The sequence below is a fragment of the Sitodiplosis mosellana genome, unplaced genomic scaffold (genome assembly GCF_009176505.1).
Source record: "Sitodiplosis mosellana isolate CC-2019 unplaced genomic scaffold, AAFC_SMos_1.0 Smas_scaffold_6167, whole genome shotgun sequence".
Lineage (NCBI taxonomy): Eukaryota > Metazoa > Arthropoda > Insecta > Diptera > Cecidomyiidae > Sitodiplosis > Sitodiplosis mosellana.
The window spans coordinates 1,559,124-1,577,782 of record NW_022601408.1 but is presented as its reverse complement, the minus strand read 5'-3'; the positions used below and the strand labels follow the sequence as shown (position 1 = coordinate 1,577,782).

Below are 18,659 nucleotides of genomic sequence, written 5' to 3'. Positions count from 1 at the left end.
TTTATCCGATTTAAGTTTAAAATTTATCATATTTTCGTTCTCGTTGTTTTGTCTCTTTCTTTCTTCCTTTTTTTTTTTTTCTTCTAACACACAATTTTTCGGGGTGAGATTACCACACGCATACATATAGTAAGACATCAAGTTTTGTGTGGCAGAGAAGGAAGAATCATCATCACTCAAATAACAGCGTTACATTACTATGTTCATGTTTTACAAGGCGATATATAAACGAGAAAAAACATATTGTACTATGGAATGGCTTGACTGTTTTGAGAGACGTGAAAAAAACGCGCGCACACACACACACACACATACAGACAAATACCGACGATGACGACCAAAAAATTGCAAGAAATCTTTCGTTCGCTGGCGAACCAAATATCGTTACACGTTTGTTCGTGTGCAAAAGTGCGACGAGACGAATAAATGATCTTCTATGATTTATTACATCAAATTTATTATATATGTGGGAATAAAAAATACGAAGCATTTTTCCTCGTTTCATACACGAACATGACATATTGACGACTATCAAAGAAAGCTCGAGCGAACTTTTCAAAGGATTTGTATTTTTGCTTGTGAGATTTAGCCATGCAGAGAAAGAGAGAGAGAGAGGGACAATTGCACAGCGTTTAACACACTCTTTCTCTCTCAACGCAATGCATTACACCTACATATATATGATTTTCCAATCCAAACACACACAACACACTTCACCGTTATTCAATGCTCAAAAATTTTAAAATTGAAAGCAGAAATAAAAATGGAATCAGCAAGCAAATGAATGAAAAGGAATACATATCGGTAATCGGTTTTCACGATGTATTATATGGCAGATATTCGATGATGGAGACATATCAACACACAACACATTCGATACGATCAATAAATTCGCCAACTTAATCCATTCAAAGAGGTTGAGCCTTTGTCAACATAAACGAAATATAATATTGCTTTCAATTCAAATGTTTTACAAAGGAGAAAATCAAAGAGCGCGGGTGTGAATGTGTGAAGGGAGCAAACAAAAATGAAACGAACTGTGTTCGCTAACACCTGAAATCGGTTTCTGTGTACAAGACCGAATGAGCCATCTAACCGAAATTGAATATAGTCAACAAGTAAAATTCGTCAACAGCACACCACCTCTTGGTTGATAATCGAATGCTGAATGTGTGTGCGGTTTTTTGTTGTTGCCTGTATTCACCTTTTTCTCATTCCCATTTGTGTTGGTTCTTTTTCTTCTTCTCTCCCTCTAAATGTTGTTCGGCTAAACTATTTCAATATTTCGAAGTGAAATGAAACATAAATAAATGTCGATAGCAATCGGCAGACTATTACACTGCTTCTTGATGCAATTTCAAAAGAGTGCGATTTGATGTGTGGTACTTGCTGGGGTTTTGTTTTGTTTATTTTGCCTCGTTGTTGATGCTACGCGCATGTCTCACTTTATCCACCTTCGTCAACGTTGAAATGCTGCATTTGAATCGCACGGGCTAACACACTCTGTATACTCTTCATACAGCGTACTGTACGGTGTCATGCCATTTGCCTTGTATGCATTCTCATAGTCCGAAAATGTGAAGAGCACATTTCCACCGAAGCCGACACATTCAGTGAATGCCAAGCATTTGATACGATGAGTTCGGCAATATAAAATTCGAATGTTTCACCAAAAACTCAGCCAGTTTTCGACCGTAATCGTTCGGAACAGCAAGTCTGCCTAGGCGTCTGTCTGTCTTATTGCATCCGTTGTTGTATATTTCAAAATTTGCGATCGCATTATGATGCTGATATCCATGTGTGAGCTTTAGCTTTGTATTGTAAAACATTTACCGTGAACAACAAAACAACAAACCAAACCGTGTGCTCCGAGCATCGACTGCAAATTAAATTCGATATTCGTTGCTACCCATCGACCGATACAATTTACGGTATAAATCGAATCCAATCGAAAATCAAATACACATAAAACAGTGATTGTTGCTGATTTTGTGCGATTTTAGATATTGTCAATAATTGTGAGTTGCTAGTGGCTTTATCCTTTATAGGTTCATTGGCTTCATATTTACGGACACGGTACAAGCGCAAGTAAAATAGTTGAAGATAATACTGCATTGTTTTCGTTTTATTTTTCGTCTGGTATTTGAACAACAACAAAAACGAGAAAAATTTAACGAAAAAACGAAAATAAATAAATGAAAATAAAGAAGAGGCAGAGCAAAAAATAAAGCAGAAAGAAGAAAAAGAAGCAACAAAAAACCAAATCGATAAGGAAAACACGCCATTGCTGTGTGCGCTTTTTGTTTTTTCATTCTAAATAAAATATTATTTGTTTGCACGGAACAGTACTTGTTTGAAAATATTCGGGTCGAAATACAGGGAGTGAACGCAAAATTTCTTGGCATTAGTTTTACCAGACAGGACTATTTGCTACATATAGTTGGATTGTTGTGGCCGCTGAGTTTTGTACTCGCTCTCCGATCCGATTTTCTCTCACTTGTATGTAATTCAAAGTGATATAGTGCGGTGAACTCAAAACCGACAGGTTTGAACACATTACATTTGCACGAGAGTTCCAAATGAGTGATGACGAAATTATTCGTTTTGGTTTGATGGATTCTATAACAACTAAATCTTGAAATTTATCGAAATAAACCTCAGCTTTTGGGATGCTAGTGGTTCGAAGGTTCTTACACACATACACACACACACACAGAGAGAGAGAGAGAAGAACAGAAAGAGTGAATGTGCACTATTTCAACTTCGGTAAAAACCGCATAACCCAAACTCCTCGAAATTAGCTCAGCTTGGCTGAATCGGCACATGGTCCCCAAAAAGTATCCCAAGTGTAATGTACACATACACAGACATACTTAAAACACACACACTAAACTAACCAACCAAATGAGCCAACGAACGAATGAATGATTATTTAGCAAAGTGCCTACGGACAGGCCAAAATATAAGTGTATCTACATCTTAATGAAGAAATCCATACCCGCACGCATTCAAACACCGGAGCACCAGCAACAGTAGTAATAATACACAAAATTACAAAATACACCATTCCAAGAGCAGCAACGGCAACGGCAACGGCAACGGCAACGGCAACGGCAACGGCAACGGCAACGGCAACGGCAACGGCGGCAGCAGCAGCAGTACCAAAAACTTCAGCATAATAATTTGATGGTTGCATTCAAAATTGAATCATGGCACATAAGTTATATTAGTTTTTGCGTGCGAGCATTTTATTAACATGGGATTAATATAATCAATTACATATGGTTGCGCGTAATAAAAACGTTGTTGTTGTTCATGCTGAAAGCAGCCATCGCATGATGATGATGATAAATGTGTAACAGATGTGTATTTCAAAAAGGATAGACACAACAGCTAAAAGAGTATCCATTCACATTAGCTAATAGGGTAATCGAGGAACGAATTGAAGGTGAAGAAAATATACATCAAGCGAAGCACAAACATTATACCAAATCATAAGCCACTACACCGAAAAGTCAATGAATAACCCAAAGACATTGTTTGTAAAATTCATAATCGTGTCAAAGCATTAAATCAAATTCACCGATCCCTGTGAATACATTTCGATGAGCTTTCGAGCCTCGAATAAAAGTGGCGGAAGAAAAAGAAACTATACATCTGCAACGAAGTAAATTCTATCGTACTGTGTGAAATCATTTATGTGCAACTGTGTTGTTTAACGCGAACAGAGATTCCGCTTTCTCTATCTAGTTTTTTTCATTATTTCACTCTGAACAGCGGTTCAAAATTGTGTTGTAACTCAGTCTCTTGGTAAAACCACCGACATCCACATACTTTACAGCATCTCAATTTCGAGTGTGTTTACATGTATATCGTCGAACCGTAGCATCATCTATCTTGGCGTAACGAGAAAGCGTTAGACACATTTTTTTTGCGCTGTAAATACATTTAGAACGTGTGGAATTTTGCGTGTGCGGTATATCTGTGCTTAGAACTATTTCCGGCGTTTTTTAAATTTTTCACATAGCATGCAAATGCCAACACAAGCGGATTCCATGTGAATCGTTTTTCTTTGATCTGAGAACGACGACGACGGTTGTGTCAACGAAAACTACAATTGAAAACTGATAACTCGGTGTAGAATTCAAACCAAAGACGACGGCAAGTACGTCGACGACGACGGCGACGATAGCACCAAGAACAAAGGCAGCAACAGTAACAATAGCAGTGTAGAGCATAACCACTCATTAAAACGCGTTGCCCTTAATGAATACCAATTTCGGGTTTCATCCAAAAAAATAAATTTCGTCTTCAGTTTTATGTTAGATAAAAGCAAAAGCGGTAAGTACCATAGATTTGTTGAACGAATTATGGTTAGACACTACATTAGGACTGTTTTAATTTGGAACATTTTTGGGATAGGTGAGAGCACCGTGTGAATGTTGGAGTATGATGATATGAGTATGTTGTGCGTATGTGATAGAGCATCAGGAATGTCGGTATGAATAACGAAACTTTCGTTTCGAGAAATATTTCACCGCGGTAAATTCCAGCCACTGAATCAATTCATCTAATTGTGTATGTAGAATATTACCCAGTGTAGGCTTGTTTGGTTTTTGAGCCCATTTTCATTTGCTCATCTTCACTGAAAACTTCAAGTAAGAATGAAGATGAAAAATGAAAATGAGAACGAAAGAGAGTTTTCATCGCCAAGATCCGGTGATGCAAACAAAACCAGAATAAATGAGATTTGAATGAGTTTGCTTTGGGCATGGATGTGACATTGACATTTTTTATATTAGAATTTTTCATTGTTTGCATTCGTGCACTTGAGGATGCTGTTTAACTATATAATCAAAGATCTTAATTTGGCTTTCGTCAGTCTTAAAATGACTTTTTGTTTTGCCACTCGCTCCCCTTTCTTTTCCTCACATCAAATGTCCCGTTTGCTGCCTCGTTCTCGTCATGACAATGTGCAGACTAAAGAATATGTCATCAAAGTTGTTTGCAATGAACGTAAAATATTATTAAGCCTCTCGGCTTCGGAACGAAAAAAAACTCTCCGAAGAGAAAAGGAAAAAGGAGATTTGAAACGGGACAAAAACTTTGATTCACCCAAAGATAAATAAATAAGCAAACGCTTAAATGATGAAAAAAAAACCTGATAAAATCGATTAACCAATTTTTGTTTTTCTTCTTTGTCTTCACTTTCGTTTCTTTTTTTTTATCATTATGTATTCACTTCATAATTCATAAGTCATGTTTCGTATCACACGAAAAGGAACCAACAATTTTTTTTTTTCCTTTGTGAATGTGTATGGAAATTGAATAAAGAATCGACGAAATAAAAAAGTTGTCGAAAAAAGTGGAAGCGATGGGGGATAAGGGAGCAAATGTTAAAAGAATAAAAGAGTTGATTGTTGTCAGCCGTTTATTGGATAAAAATAATTTAATGTTTTGCTTTTGTCATCGGATGACGTAGCTACTTCTTATGGCATTTAATGACTTAACTTTCATGTCATGCCTTGATTCAGATCATAACAAAAATGTGTTTACTCTCAAACGAAGAAGATTCACTAAGGAAACTATAACGCGATACGAATCACCATTGATTCGAAGCTTTTGATACGCTTATGAACTAAACAAATAACGATCAACAACAACAACAAAAAACGCAACGATTTATTTGTTCGTTAACGCGCTTGCGGTAATAGTTCCAGTTTATTTATTGGGATTTTCAGTTGTGTTGAACACCGTATCCATTCCCAATATTCGCTTGCCACAATAGATTATGTTCATTTTTGTTGGCAGCTACTTGTTGTTTTTGCTAGCGAAACATTCATTAAGTTTCCATTCGCATTCGTTGGTAAGTTTGAGCATTGCGACGACGACAGACTCGACGGGTATTATGTGGCAATCAAACACACATTGCGAAATGGCACCTTCTTTCGGTTGCTGGTGAAATGATGGTGTGTTTTATGGATCAAAGATACAATCGCAAGGGATGTGGTTTAAAGCGACGAAGACTTGTGTGAACGATGACAAACCAAACAGACTGACAGCAGCAGAAAAAATTGAAATCTGAAGAGCAGAAATACACACATACTCATGTGAGCCATGTGCTTTGGCTACACTTCGTTGGACAAAATATTGTGTGGTAACCAAGCGCCAAAATCGCTGCACCAAAAGTGTGATGACTGATGAGCATATTTGCAAACATTCATTAATGCGATGTGATTGTGACTACGTGTGTCTGGAATAGAATGGAATGAACTCTCTCTTCAGCAAACATGAAATGGTACTCATGAAACAATGCAGCATTTTCGCACAACCTTTTGCTATCCCAAGTAATTTTCCGCTTGAGATGTTTTTGCTTCCTTATTTCGTCTATTTTGGTGTGAGCGTGTATTTGTGTATTTGTGAATATGCCATCAAGACATTGAATTTAAAATCCATTTCGTATTTCTGATACAGACATTCGCACGATGAAAGCTACTACCGGAAGCGAGTAAAGGAAAAAATGATGAGCAAAACATATCTTATTTTGGCTAGCAAATGTTGCGATTAATATGAGTTCTTTGCATCTGTTAATAACGTGTGCTCATCCGCACGTATATACGTTCGTCACTGTATTTTCGATATTCATACGGTTTGGTTCATCCTTCGTCTTTGTTTTTCGAAATAAATTTTTGCGCCAAAAAACTCGCAACTGATTTTTTATTTTTCATTTTGCGAAATAGGTTTTAATACACTATCTGTTCATGTGACACGCTAGTGAGCATGTACCTCAAATGAACTGTCAACCGAAACAAATTAAATTATGCAATGACACAAACACACAATTTCGCAAAACTTACAAAATGAGTAGCCGAAAAGTTGAACCGAAAAATGTTGTTGGAAAATGTCCGCACTGTTTCATGTGATTAACATATTCGGTGCGATGATTAAAATGAAATTGAGAACGAAAATGGCTCGAATGAGCCATCGTTGTTGTTGATGAGCGATTTATACACAGAGTGAAGAGGAGAAAGAGACAGATAGAGAGAGAGAGAGAGAGAGAGAGAGAGAGTGATACAAAAAAATAACCCAGTTCCTCTTATCTGCGATGAGCTTAAGCGTAATGTCGAAACTATTTGCTCACAACGAAAAATTGCGCGTGGAAAATGTTGATGTTGCTCTACCCTATCTCTCATCCGTTTCGAGCTTAAATATCGAGCGTGAAAACGAGCAAAAGAGCGAACAAACACTAAGCAATGATTTTGTCAGCACCGAAGCTCATTTTTACGGTGCTTAACTTGAAATGAGAGACTAATCAGAGTCAGGTCAATACCAATTTCCATGAATACATTCAAAGGAAAATTGATAAAATGAATGAACCTTTGATGCCATCTAATTGACCGTAAAATCATCTCATGGAGAAAGTGAAAAGAACTCATTCCAAGCACACTATTCCAGTCAATATCCCTTCGCTCTTGTGTTTGTTCGCGCCTTTCATTCCCGTTTGCTTTGTGTCCGTGTATTTGGGTGCCCCGAAACTATTGGTATCGCTTTGAAATATGATTTTCTCACTTTGGATTAGTGTGAAGTGTGTTCACACTGCGTCTAGACCACCAAATTGAAAAAGACAAGTACCAAAATTGGCTTACGACTCGCCACTTTAATTACAAACCATGAAATCGAGCAGTGCAGCATTTTATCTTGACGCTATTCTCACTTGTACGAACTTTTACGACCAATTCTCCCATTCTTCTTCCACACATTCTATATGATTCATTGGTATATCCGAAGAACTACGGTGTCGAAGATGGTAGCAAATTAATTGATTAACTTTTATGTGATAACGTACTTTTTTTTGTTCGTTCGTTCGTTCGTTCATTTTGAATATATCCAAAACATACATTGTTGAACATCTTTCAAGAAAATGTTAAGAAACTTCATGTACACACACGCGCTTATCAAAATCCAGAAAACACTTTCGAAATTTATTTTTATTCATTTGGACGTGAACATTTTCACTTGACGTAATCACATTCTGTTTCCATATTTATCCATGACAATGCAATTTACCAAGTGAACACAAAATTTTTTTCTTCAGTTTTTGTGTATGTGTGGAAATTCGAACGCTTCAAATTTGCGAAGCGAATGACAAAGAGGAAGAGAAAAAGAGAGAGAGAGAGAGAGAGAGAGAGAGAGAGAGAGAGAGAGTGTGTGTGCGGTAAAAGTGTTGGGAAAAATGCCCTTAAAAACGCATAAGCCAAACAATATACAATGAAAGTATTTTTGCAAACAATTCGGTGTATACGGCGGCTGTTGATTTAACTTGTATACAATCAAAAGCACTCTCGTGGTTCACGATGGATAATACGCTAATAAACCATAAAAAGCATACAGCGAACTCCTTTCAATATTCACGCCTTTGATGTTTGAGAGTGGAATAACATTACGCGTCGACTAACCAGGAGAGAGAGAGAGAGAGAGAGAGAGAGGAAGAGAGAGAGAGATAAAGAAAAAAAAATCAAATAAAATCTGACTCGATTCTTTGCCTATTTATTCAAGGCTACGGAAAGCCGTGAATGTGTCGCTTTAGACGTTTCGCTTTTCTCTGCATCAAATTTCAACCATTCATAGTAAAATGGATTCAGAACATATTTTTTTGTTCGCACATATTTCGTAAGAAGTATTGTGTTCGATGATAAATCGAATTTCGACGAAAGCCATTCAATGCCTCCCTATCCTCAATTTTTTTCCGTCGCTATCTTGGTATATTCCCATTTCGCAAGAAAAGAATACGCAAACGAAAGAAGAGACGTTTAATTAAAACGAATAAACATCTGGAAATGGGTTGGGTTGATGATGATGGGAGGGAAAAATGATGCAAATTGTCTCATTAAAGTGCGACTGTGAACATATAAGATGAGCTGAAGATTCCGTTGTCTGACATGCATCATTCGCATTTTGATTGACGACGATTCTATACTACTTCCATGCAATACTTGCTATGAATGTGCCCGTACATTTTGTGCGGAAAGAGACAAGGACTCTTTATAATTGTTTTCCATTTTTTTTTCTGTTCGGTTCGGTCTTGTTCGGATCTCCCACTCACTCACTTTTCACTAAAAGTGATTTGTGTTCGTTTCTTTGTGTAGAAAATGAAATTTGCTCAGCACTTTTCTTGCAAGATATTTCACGAGGCATATGTCAAACATAAGGATAGGATATCGTTAGGAATGTTTCAAAGCACTTTTGGAAATGCGATACCATAAAGCGCAAAAAAATATATACATGTACTTACTAGTATGAAGAGAGACAGTGAGATGGAGGGATATAAGCAAAAATATGTCAGCTGTGATGAAGAGGATATTGAGTTGTTGTTTTCATCGCATATCATCCAGAATAATGAGATAGAAATGGGTCATAAACAAGCAAACGAGAAAACGTTGTGGTAAAAGTCGGACTTATTTCCATGCGTTGCAGATCAACAGCAATTTATTAATAATCCCACCTATTTTTGCAGGCAATGCAAACTACTGTTGAACGTGCTAGCACACATGAAAAAAAAAAACACAGAATCCATGTCGTGCCTATTGGAGTTTAGTCATCACTCTCACCGAGAGTAGTTCAGCGTTTTTAGAACAAAACAAAGAAGGTCGCAAAAACACACACACATACACACCCAGACACGAATGAAGCATGCACTTCTTTCCTATCTATTGATTTTGCTGACGTATCGTTCTCATTTGTGTCTTGGTTTTCCATTTCATAGCAATTCAAATGGTGTCTCTCTCTCTTTCTCTCTCTCTCTCTCTCTCTCTGTGTGTGTGTATGTCTGTGTATGCTAGCCTGTGGTTATAAGCGACACATGGACCGTATCAAATACCAAATCGTTACATTATTCACGGTTGATTGAAATGCTACCGAGAGAAATTGGGAAACCGTAAAAAGCGATGAAAATGTAAAATCAAATATCAAACCGAAACGAGGTCCACCGGTCCAATCCCACCGTCAACACCACTACCAAAAACAGGACTGGCTTTTCTTTGTCGAACTACATAAAATCAAACGCCACAATACCACATGAATGCCATTCACAAATCATCGCATTGTATTCCATTGGATTAAAATATTTATTCAGGATCTTCTATTTGTGTGTTTTTTCTCTCTTGTCGATCTTTGTTTGATCCGTAGCACTTGCACCGTGTGTACGGCGAAGAGAGGAAAAGAGAGAGAATGACAGAGAAAGAACGGACGAAACACTCGTGCATCACATTTAAAATCGGATGTAACACATGTGTATTCATTCGCATGTTGAAACGCTGTTGCATTATCACAGCTTATACCGTCTCAGTCTCAGTCTCAATTTCAGTCATATGCAGAAAGTGTTTGTATCCACTGTTGGTTATTTGCTTGTTTGCTATATTAGTGGTTTTTCACGAAGAATACCGAAATCATTTTGTACCATTATAATAAAACGATGTTTGACAACATACGTACAGAGCCAAAAGAGAGTATACCAAACCGACCTTATATGCAATTACAATGAACGCAAATATTAATGTGCGGGATTGATGTCACACGCATCATCCCTTTTATATGTGTGTAAAATATGTTGAAAGACGTCTTTTCGGTTCCCGGCTTGTGAGATTGCATCATAATACAACGACAACACACACATAAAAAAAAATAGTAGAAAAAAGCTGTTAAGCATCACCGAGCTTACACAACAAAACGTGAGCACACGCTAAATCTCGAAGCTCAATAGCTAATATGCATGAATTACACACATTACACACTTAGCATGGATTGGTATTGGCACAGACAAAGGTTGTTGCAAAGGCACATGGTTTTTGTGTGTGTGTGTGTATGTGTGACAATATTTTCCTCTCTCACCCTCATTGTCTTCATGCAAATGGTTGTTCACATTTTTAATCTATTTTTTTTAGGTTGAATTTATTCGTTTCCCATCGAAAAAAAAATTGTGACGGATGTGAGCCTTTTTTTGGTATAATGGAATCCCGTGTGCACAATTTTTGACTGACTAGTCGATTAATTTTGGGACATTTTGACTGACTAAAAGTGATTGTCTCGAACAAAATAAGCAACTGCAGTTAACTTTAATCACAAATCACTCTTAGTCAAAATGTCCCAAATTAGTCGACTGACTGAAAGAATAACTAAACGTGATTGTCTCCATACAAAAGGCATGATTTCAATCAACTTAGCCAGTTTTAGTTGTGTATCACTACTATCTATGATTAAACAAGGCACACAAACTCGATGCATATGAAAGCATCTATATGTATTTAAACAGAAGCATCGCAATGTACACTATGGAGGCACCAATACGGTCACCGCTGTTCAGATCGATTGAAATTTATTTCAAGTAGCTGTTGTTCTGTTACACTGAGTTTTATTGTAATTTTGTTAGCGTGCGCTCGCACCACAACACATTGTTACATGTTTTGATTTCTGTGTATATTTTTCATCTTTTTCCTCTCACTCACGCAAACGGAGTGCTGAGTCAAGGCCGTAGTCAGCTCGGAACGTCGGGAGCGCTCAAAGAATAATCATGGGCGCTCGCAATAACAACACTTATGAAAACTAAAACAGCTTATTTTATAGTCTTTTTAACCTAGAATTATCTTGTAGCCTATAGAATTGGAATATTTGAAACCAAAAAGAACTCCGTTTTAGTATAATTTGAGGATAACCATATATATCGAATTTAAAACAAAATATTCATTGCGCATAGACCATAAAGAAAACACAACATTTTTTCCGATATTTCTGGTATTTCTTTTTACGTTATATACAAATTAACATTGCTAATGTCGCGACAATACTTCAACCAATTTAAACGAACCGAATATTCATTTATAATAATTGCCATCTCTAGATTATTTCTCCATAGAAACTGACAGTTTTCAAATTGTTGGCTTCAATAAGTTTTAATTGAAATATGAATAATACAAAGATTCGATTAGCATTATTGTGATTTTTTTTTTGCAAATAATATTTTCCCTCTTAATGTCAAAACTTTGTAACAAATTGAGAAATATTTGTGAACGTATATTTTATGATTTTTTTGAAGCGTTATTTGAATTAGGAAAGGCGCTCGTGAATCATCGAAGGGCGCTCATCGCCCTTTCGCGCCCCCGTGATTACAGCTCTGATGCTGAGTCCAGTGTAATTTGTTGATACTCGCTGTGGATGACAAATGTCGAAATGCATTCGAACCATAATTTCATTTATAATTTGAAAGAGCAAAGTTAACCTTCTAATGCATTAATTTTTCCCAGGGCTGGGAGTACTGGTACTTGTTTGATTTCTGGCCATAGATAATTAAATATTCATAATCCTGGATTCCTCATGGTTTAGTCGGGAAATGCGATTGACATAAATCAGAGAACAATCAAATTCATTGTTTAAAAGTGTCAAAAATGTGTCTAATTTCGAGTTCGAATAATTTATTTTGTCAAATTTTTGTTTTCGCACACATTTTTGTTTATAACTTCACAATCACACTACATAGACAAATATTGCTAGGGGTTTTACGCAACTTAAAATTCATCTAACATTTCAATATTTCTCTCTTTTCTCTCACATTCTCTGGGATTCACCAAAATCCGTATTATTTCGAAATATTTCAACATTCACCTTGAAAATTATGTTCTGGAAGTGAGTTTTTGAGGATCCTCAGGATCGTTCAAAACTGCTCCCGGTTCTGGAAGTGGGTTTTGGTGGATCTTCAGGATGGATCAGACTGGGTTTGACAATGCCCTGGTCCATCCTGAGGATCCACTACCAGAACCAGGAGCGGTTTTGAAGAATCCTGCGGATCCACCAAAACTCACTTCCAGAATTTTTAGATTCAAAAAATTCTAAAAAATTCGAGTTTATGAATAAAAAGAAGCAATATCTATAGTTTACACATAAAATGGTTTTATTTCCAGCTATTTAGTAAAATCTTCGGCCTTCGAGTTCGCGTGAAACCCCTAGAAATATTGCTAAAGACAAAAATAAAGCGAAAACATTGACGAATAAAAATTCCCTTTGAAGCAAAGTGATCCGATGTACGGTTTACGTTCTACAGGCGTTCAAATGTTGCCCGTCTAGAGGCGGTTGTATGCATTAGAGGGTTATAGTGTTTTATTTAAAATTTAATCATAGATTGAAAGAATCATTCCATGTATTAGACTTTGCGGTACAAAAAATTTTTGTCGTTTTTCAACAACTACTCACTTAAATTGAGGTCAGTGCAAATTTGAATTATTTCGTTTTGTCAATGACCAGTGTGCACCGGAATAGACTCAATGAGTATATTTAAAAAGCACCACACATTTTGACGGCAATGTTTGACAATGTGAGTACGTGGTGAATGCGTTTACGACCGTGCTTCTTTATGCTACGAAATTTGAACGGATTATATTTTCGAAAATGATGTTATTATTAGTGTAAGACTATCCCGATGCCAATGTGTATGTCCCGTTTGATCTCGTGAACGTATTCGTAAAGCATATAATTCATATATTCGTTTCAATTTATCAAATTTAACTCGGTGATTTTTAAATCAAGTGCAGAAATCATATAGGCACATCATAATATTATGCACGGAAAACAATGAGTTGCAAATGGCATCGATTCCGCTTGTTTTTGGCATATGACCTTTTTGTTTGACGAATATAACAACAGTGTGATTAAATCATAAACAAACACTCGTTCATTGAACATTTCATAAATCCAGCATTCCAGTGCTTCCAGTATTCTGCTCTATGTACGAATACTGCATTTTTTAAAAGGGGGTTGAACGCTTTGTAGCAATTTTGTAAATTGTAAACAAGAAAACATTACATCGAAACATCATCGAAATAATGTGAAACGATTGCTTCGTCATTAAGGGCATCGAAGTATTTCCATGGGCTTTCTCTCTCTCTCTCTCTCTCTCTCTCTCTCTCTCCATCATCGTCATGTGTGAAGGAATGAATGCTATTCCGATGTGAAAATGGCCATATTAGGCATAGTTAAATTTACGTTGGTGATGGACGAAGCAACAACAAAGGCAACAATGACAAAAAAATGAATAGTTTATGTGGGATACAATGAAAGGAATGATGATATAGTGAAATCGTTGAAAAGAACCTCCCCGACAACAACAAAAAAATGTATATATAATATCATTTGTGGTTCTGTCGTTTTTGCACACATATCCCCGACAATGTTCCGAATTCAATTTCGATTACAAGAGCGATGTGGCAAGAAAATGGCCTTTTCCCAGAGTTGTCATGGATAAACGGGATTTTAGTTGTAGAGTGTTTTGAAGTCGATGTCCTTTGACCGAATCATTACACCGGATTATGTTTACTGGGCTGTCGTCGTCGTACATTGCATGGCAATTTTATGCCATTGTCATTCGAGCGGTAGCAGTAACAGTAGTACGGCAAGTGGAAAAGGGATAGAAAAAAAGGGTCACTTTTGGATGCACAAATGTAATTATTAATATCACATTGTTTGACATTGAACCAAGGCAATTGATGAGAAAACACAACGATGATAAGATAATATTACAATGGCATTTCCATTTTCATTGAATGAATGCGTGTACTTTCGCCTCATATTCGCTTTGTCCCCCCTCTCTCTCACTCTCACTCGCTTTTTCTCGCTCGTGTGTCTATCGAGTTAAATCTGCATACACATTTTCGCACATTATTCATTTTGGAGATTTAGACACGACCCCGTGGAGATTATACTATATCATTAGTTAAGCAAACATTATTGCATTCTCGGCACGTACATTAATTACATGTGTATGGAAGATTGGCAAGAGAGATGAAGCAATGGCAGGAGTAGCAGAAGCAACAGCAACAGTACAATGTCACCCAAATATGTACACAATACATAATTCAATAGCAAAAGGTAACCAAACGTTCGTTAGCCAAGGTTCACTGTATTCTCTGAACGACATATTATTTCATATTTTTACCACCATCCTCCCGACCCGAAATATTGAATACCAACACAGCATATTTGCCCATATTAAATAAATATTTTGAGTGTTATGTGTTTGAAACGATAAATTGCTTTTTCCAAGCTACAAATATTACTCGACGCATCGAATAAATATTCAATAAGCTTTGTGTACGATTAATTGCACCAAAGAGTCTCTGGCAGAGAGATGGGGAGAGGAAGAAGGATAGAGTGTGCCTCTGTGTGTATAGAATTTGATGAAAGTAGCTAAAGTTGTGTCCGTTTGAAATCGTTTGTCGATCCAATTTTTCGGTCTGAAAATTAACAAAAATTGATTTCATATCAATATCGACAAGCCGCTTCAATTATTTATGACCTTGTCATCAATAGATAATCTCGGGAACATAGAGAAAAAAACACCCTAATGCATGTAGACGTGCGAAAATATTCGATAAATATTCAGTACATTCCGAATATTAAAAATATATTCATAAACATAGACGAATGAATGAATATTTTGTCGATCGAGAACGGAATATTTTTCCGCGTTGCCCGAACCTTCATTTCTATGTTGTTCTTGTTGGCGTTGCTCGGATAAAATAATAAGCATTTTGGCTGGATTTTATTTATGATGCGTGTGATTTCGGCACTGTTGGTCAGCTTATTAGAATTTCATACATATACAATGGGTAGTAGTTTTTTTGTTTGTTTCACTCCTCTGAATATTCGAATGTCGGAGTATTATGGTCTAATTCACATCGAATAGAGCACAATGAGTGAGACTACGCTGTGTATATTTGCTCAAATAAATACTTGAAGATGTGCACAACAAGCGATCAACTGGTACCACATTTCGATAATGTGTACTGCAGTGTTGTTGTTTATGCTGCTTGCATTGGCCGTACGACAAAGCACATGACTCGTGCGATAACATCTCATACACACATCAAGTCAAACAAACCAGTGACAGTATTAATCACTTATTGTTGTAGCCTTTGCTTCAAATTATCCAAAAACTGGAATAAATCACATCGATCTGACCAATATGGATACAATGTAAAAAATACCGTATTCGGAGCAGTTTCTGTTGTAGTTGTCGTCGCTTTTCTGCGATTTATGTTTGTGTTGCAGCGCCGCGTCGCACGCTTGCCCTCTGCCATTGGTTGTCGGAAATTAGAAACGCTAATTTATTTCCACTTAATTTCCAAAATTTAAAATGATTGAGGTCATTTCGGTGCAATCAATCAAAATTGGGCTTCCTTTTTGTGTTGTAAATTCGTATGTACAGGAAAAATGAATTAATTGCAAAGCGAAACTGTGCCAAAACTAAACAAGATAAAAACAGCTATAAAATGCTCAGTGGTAGATTTTGGCATTTCGACATATTAAATTATTTCGCTCATGAATTGAATTCTGTGTGCGCAAAGCTGGAGAAAAGAAAATGAAATATATATATATATATGTATGTATGTAAAATTTATTAAAAACATGTATTTTATACATGCAAAATGCACATTGCATAGCAAAAGCGAAACTATTTGCAGTCTACCAGCTCTGGCTCTCTCTTTCTCTCTCTCTCTCTCTCTCTCTCTCTCTCTCTCTCACCAGCATTTAAACAAACCGGAAAAAATCAGCAAATATTGGTTTAATGTTTAATGTGATAAAAGTGAAGCTGCACAACGAATTTTCTTGAATAGGAAGCTCCCCCGTCGATATGTGTGTTTGTGCATATGGATTCCATCGATAATGCCCATTCCTACTGGAGTAATACGATGCGAAATGCAAAATGCAAAATTGAAAAAACACAGACAATGAGTCGATCGCGCACTTGTTTTCATTTCATTTCATTGTCCGCTCGGCCTGTGTGTTCTAACTGTGTGTGTATGTAACACGTACAATGGGTGTGTTGCGCACTGGCTTTGTCGAACAAGCAATAAGAACATTGTTTGGTTGGCAGAACTGTGCTTGCTTTTCAGCATTATTTACAAGTGTCATTCCGGCAATGAACAAACCTAGTGTATGTACTGTACATTGTACATGCACTAAAACATGGTGAAAGCCAACAAAATACACATTTCATAGACTTCATAGACTCGTTCTCGCCTCTCAACCTCAACAGCAAATTGAAAATGTTCATCAATTTTGAGTCGGATCCGGCGCGGCAATAGCCTCACCATTGTGCTGGCATTTTATGCATGTGTAAATCTATTGATAATTCAAACCAACAGAGCACAATGAGCAATCTCACCCCCTTTTCCCTGTCCCTCTCTCTCTCTCTCTCTCTCTCTCTTTCTCTCTCTTTTCCACGCGCGCTCTTGTAAATAACTCTCAAGACTCAGGATTAGTTATTGATTGTTTGGAAAGCAACTAAAGCAATATATTTAATGAAGCCAACGCTATTTGGGTAATTCACACACAAACATACACAAGAACACGAGTGCATACACAAGGCAGCAACAATAATAGTAACAATGGCAGCGGAATGCCATTGCGTGACAAGATATTTAAATGTTTCGTTTTCTTTTTTAAAGGATCGAGTACAAACTAGTATTCAAATTACCATTTTCAGTTCAATTTATTTGGCCTTGACAAATATACACATTCTCACCAGCATATACTAGCATAACGGCTGCTTTTTAGTCAAGTTCGAAGCATTTAGGCATCGGCATGTATTGAAGTGCGATACGATGAGCTTTTCATAGCGACGGCATTTTCACAAATACCCATTTCTACCGTTATGAAATATTTATACTGTTGCTTGGCATTAATAATAAATAGAATTTGGATAGAAACTAAGGACGCTTTCAACTTATACACACATACCCATGCACAAACACATATATTCAACAAGCTCAGCATGTTCACATCGTTTTGTCTTCATTAGCTACGACGTTTGCAAACTAAATTGAAAATTCTGTGTCTTGTCTTGACTACCGACTGTAACTGTTATAGGCACATACGTGCATGGTCTTGGCAATGTTTCGTGTGCAAAAGGCGATAATGGACAAAAAAAAAAGTTTTCCTCCCGACCCAATAAATGGGAGCCACACAATGGAACCTTGTGATTATCTTTCTGACTTCAATGATGATAATTTTTTCGTTTCGTTTCGTTTGATTTCTAGACCTATTCAAATTTCAAAGGAAAAATACTCGGAACTGCAAAGGCCATGGCCTCTCGAATTAATTTCTCCAGCCTTTGTTACCATTTCCATTTATCGATTTATTTGAGTGAAATTGATGGACTCAAAGGAAAACGTGACCTGTGAGATTATTTTTTTTTCTCGTCGATTTCGTCTTTTGCTCGTTCGAATTTCTAGCATGCATTTCTCCCGTTTTCTCTTCTTCATAGGGCGTTTAATGAACGGCCAACTATGATTCCATGTTTTATGGCTGAAAAATCAAAGCTTTAATAACGTATAACGACTATCAATTAATTTGTCGTTTTCATTTCCTTCGAATAATTTCATTTCTACCTCTCGATCATTATGGTGTAATCAAGCTTATTTTTCTGTTCATTTCTGTTCATTTAACGCAATTATATAATGAAAATTGAATGTCCGAGAATGAAAACGCAACTTCTATTCACAACACATATAAGTGAAACAAAAAAAAAAATTTATTGAAATGAAACAACACAATCGAATTTTTTCAAAGTGTAACAACAAAAAAGATTTTTTTAAAGTGTAACATCGGTATGT

General features: G+C 36.6%; 1 protein-coding gene across 2 annotated transcripts in view; it reads left to right on the top strand.

The window, feature by feature from the left end:
- The first annotated feature begins 1,612 nt into the window (after positions 1–1,612).
- The window catches only part of LOC129575410 (CCN family member 2), a 53,158-nt gene continuing 36,111 nt past the window's right edge, over positions 1,613–18,659 (top strand). The window contains exon 1 of one of the 2 annotated variants that reach the window (XM_055459004.1): positions 1,613–4,341. The gene's annotated coding sequence lies outside the window, so the exon portion shown is untranslated. The remainder of the gene's footprint in view (positions 4,342–18,659) is intronic. The other variant, XM_055459006.1, reaches the window with a different exon arrangement.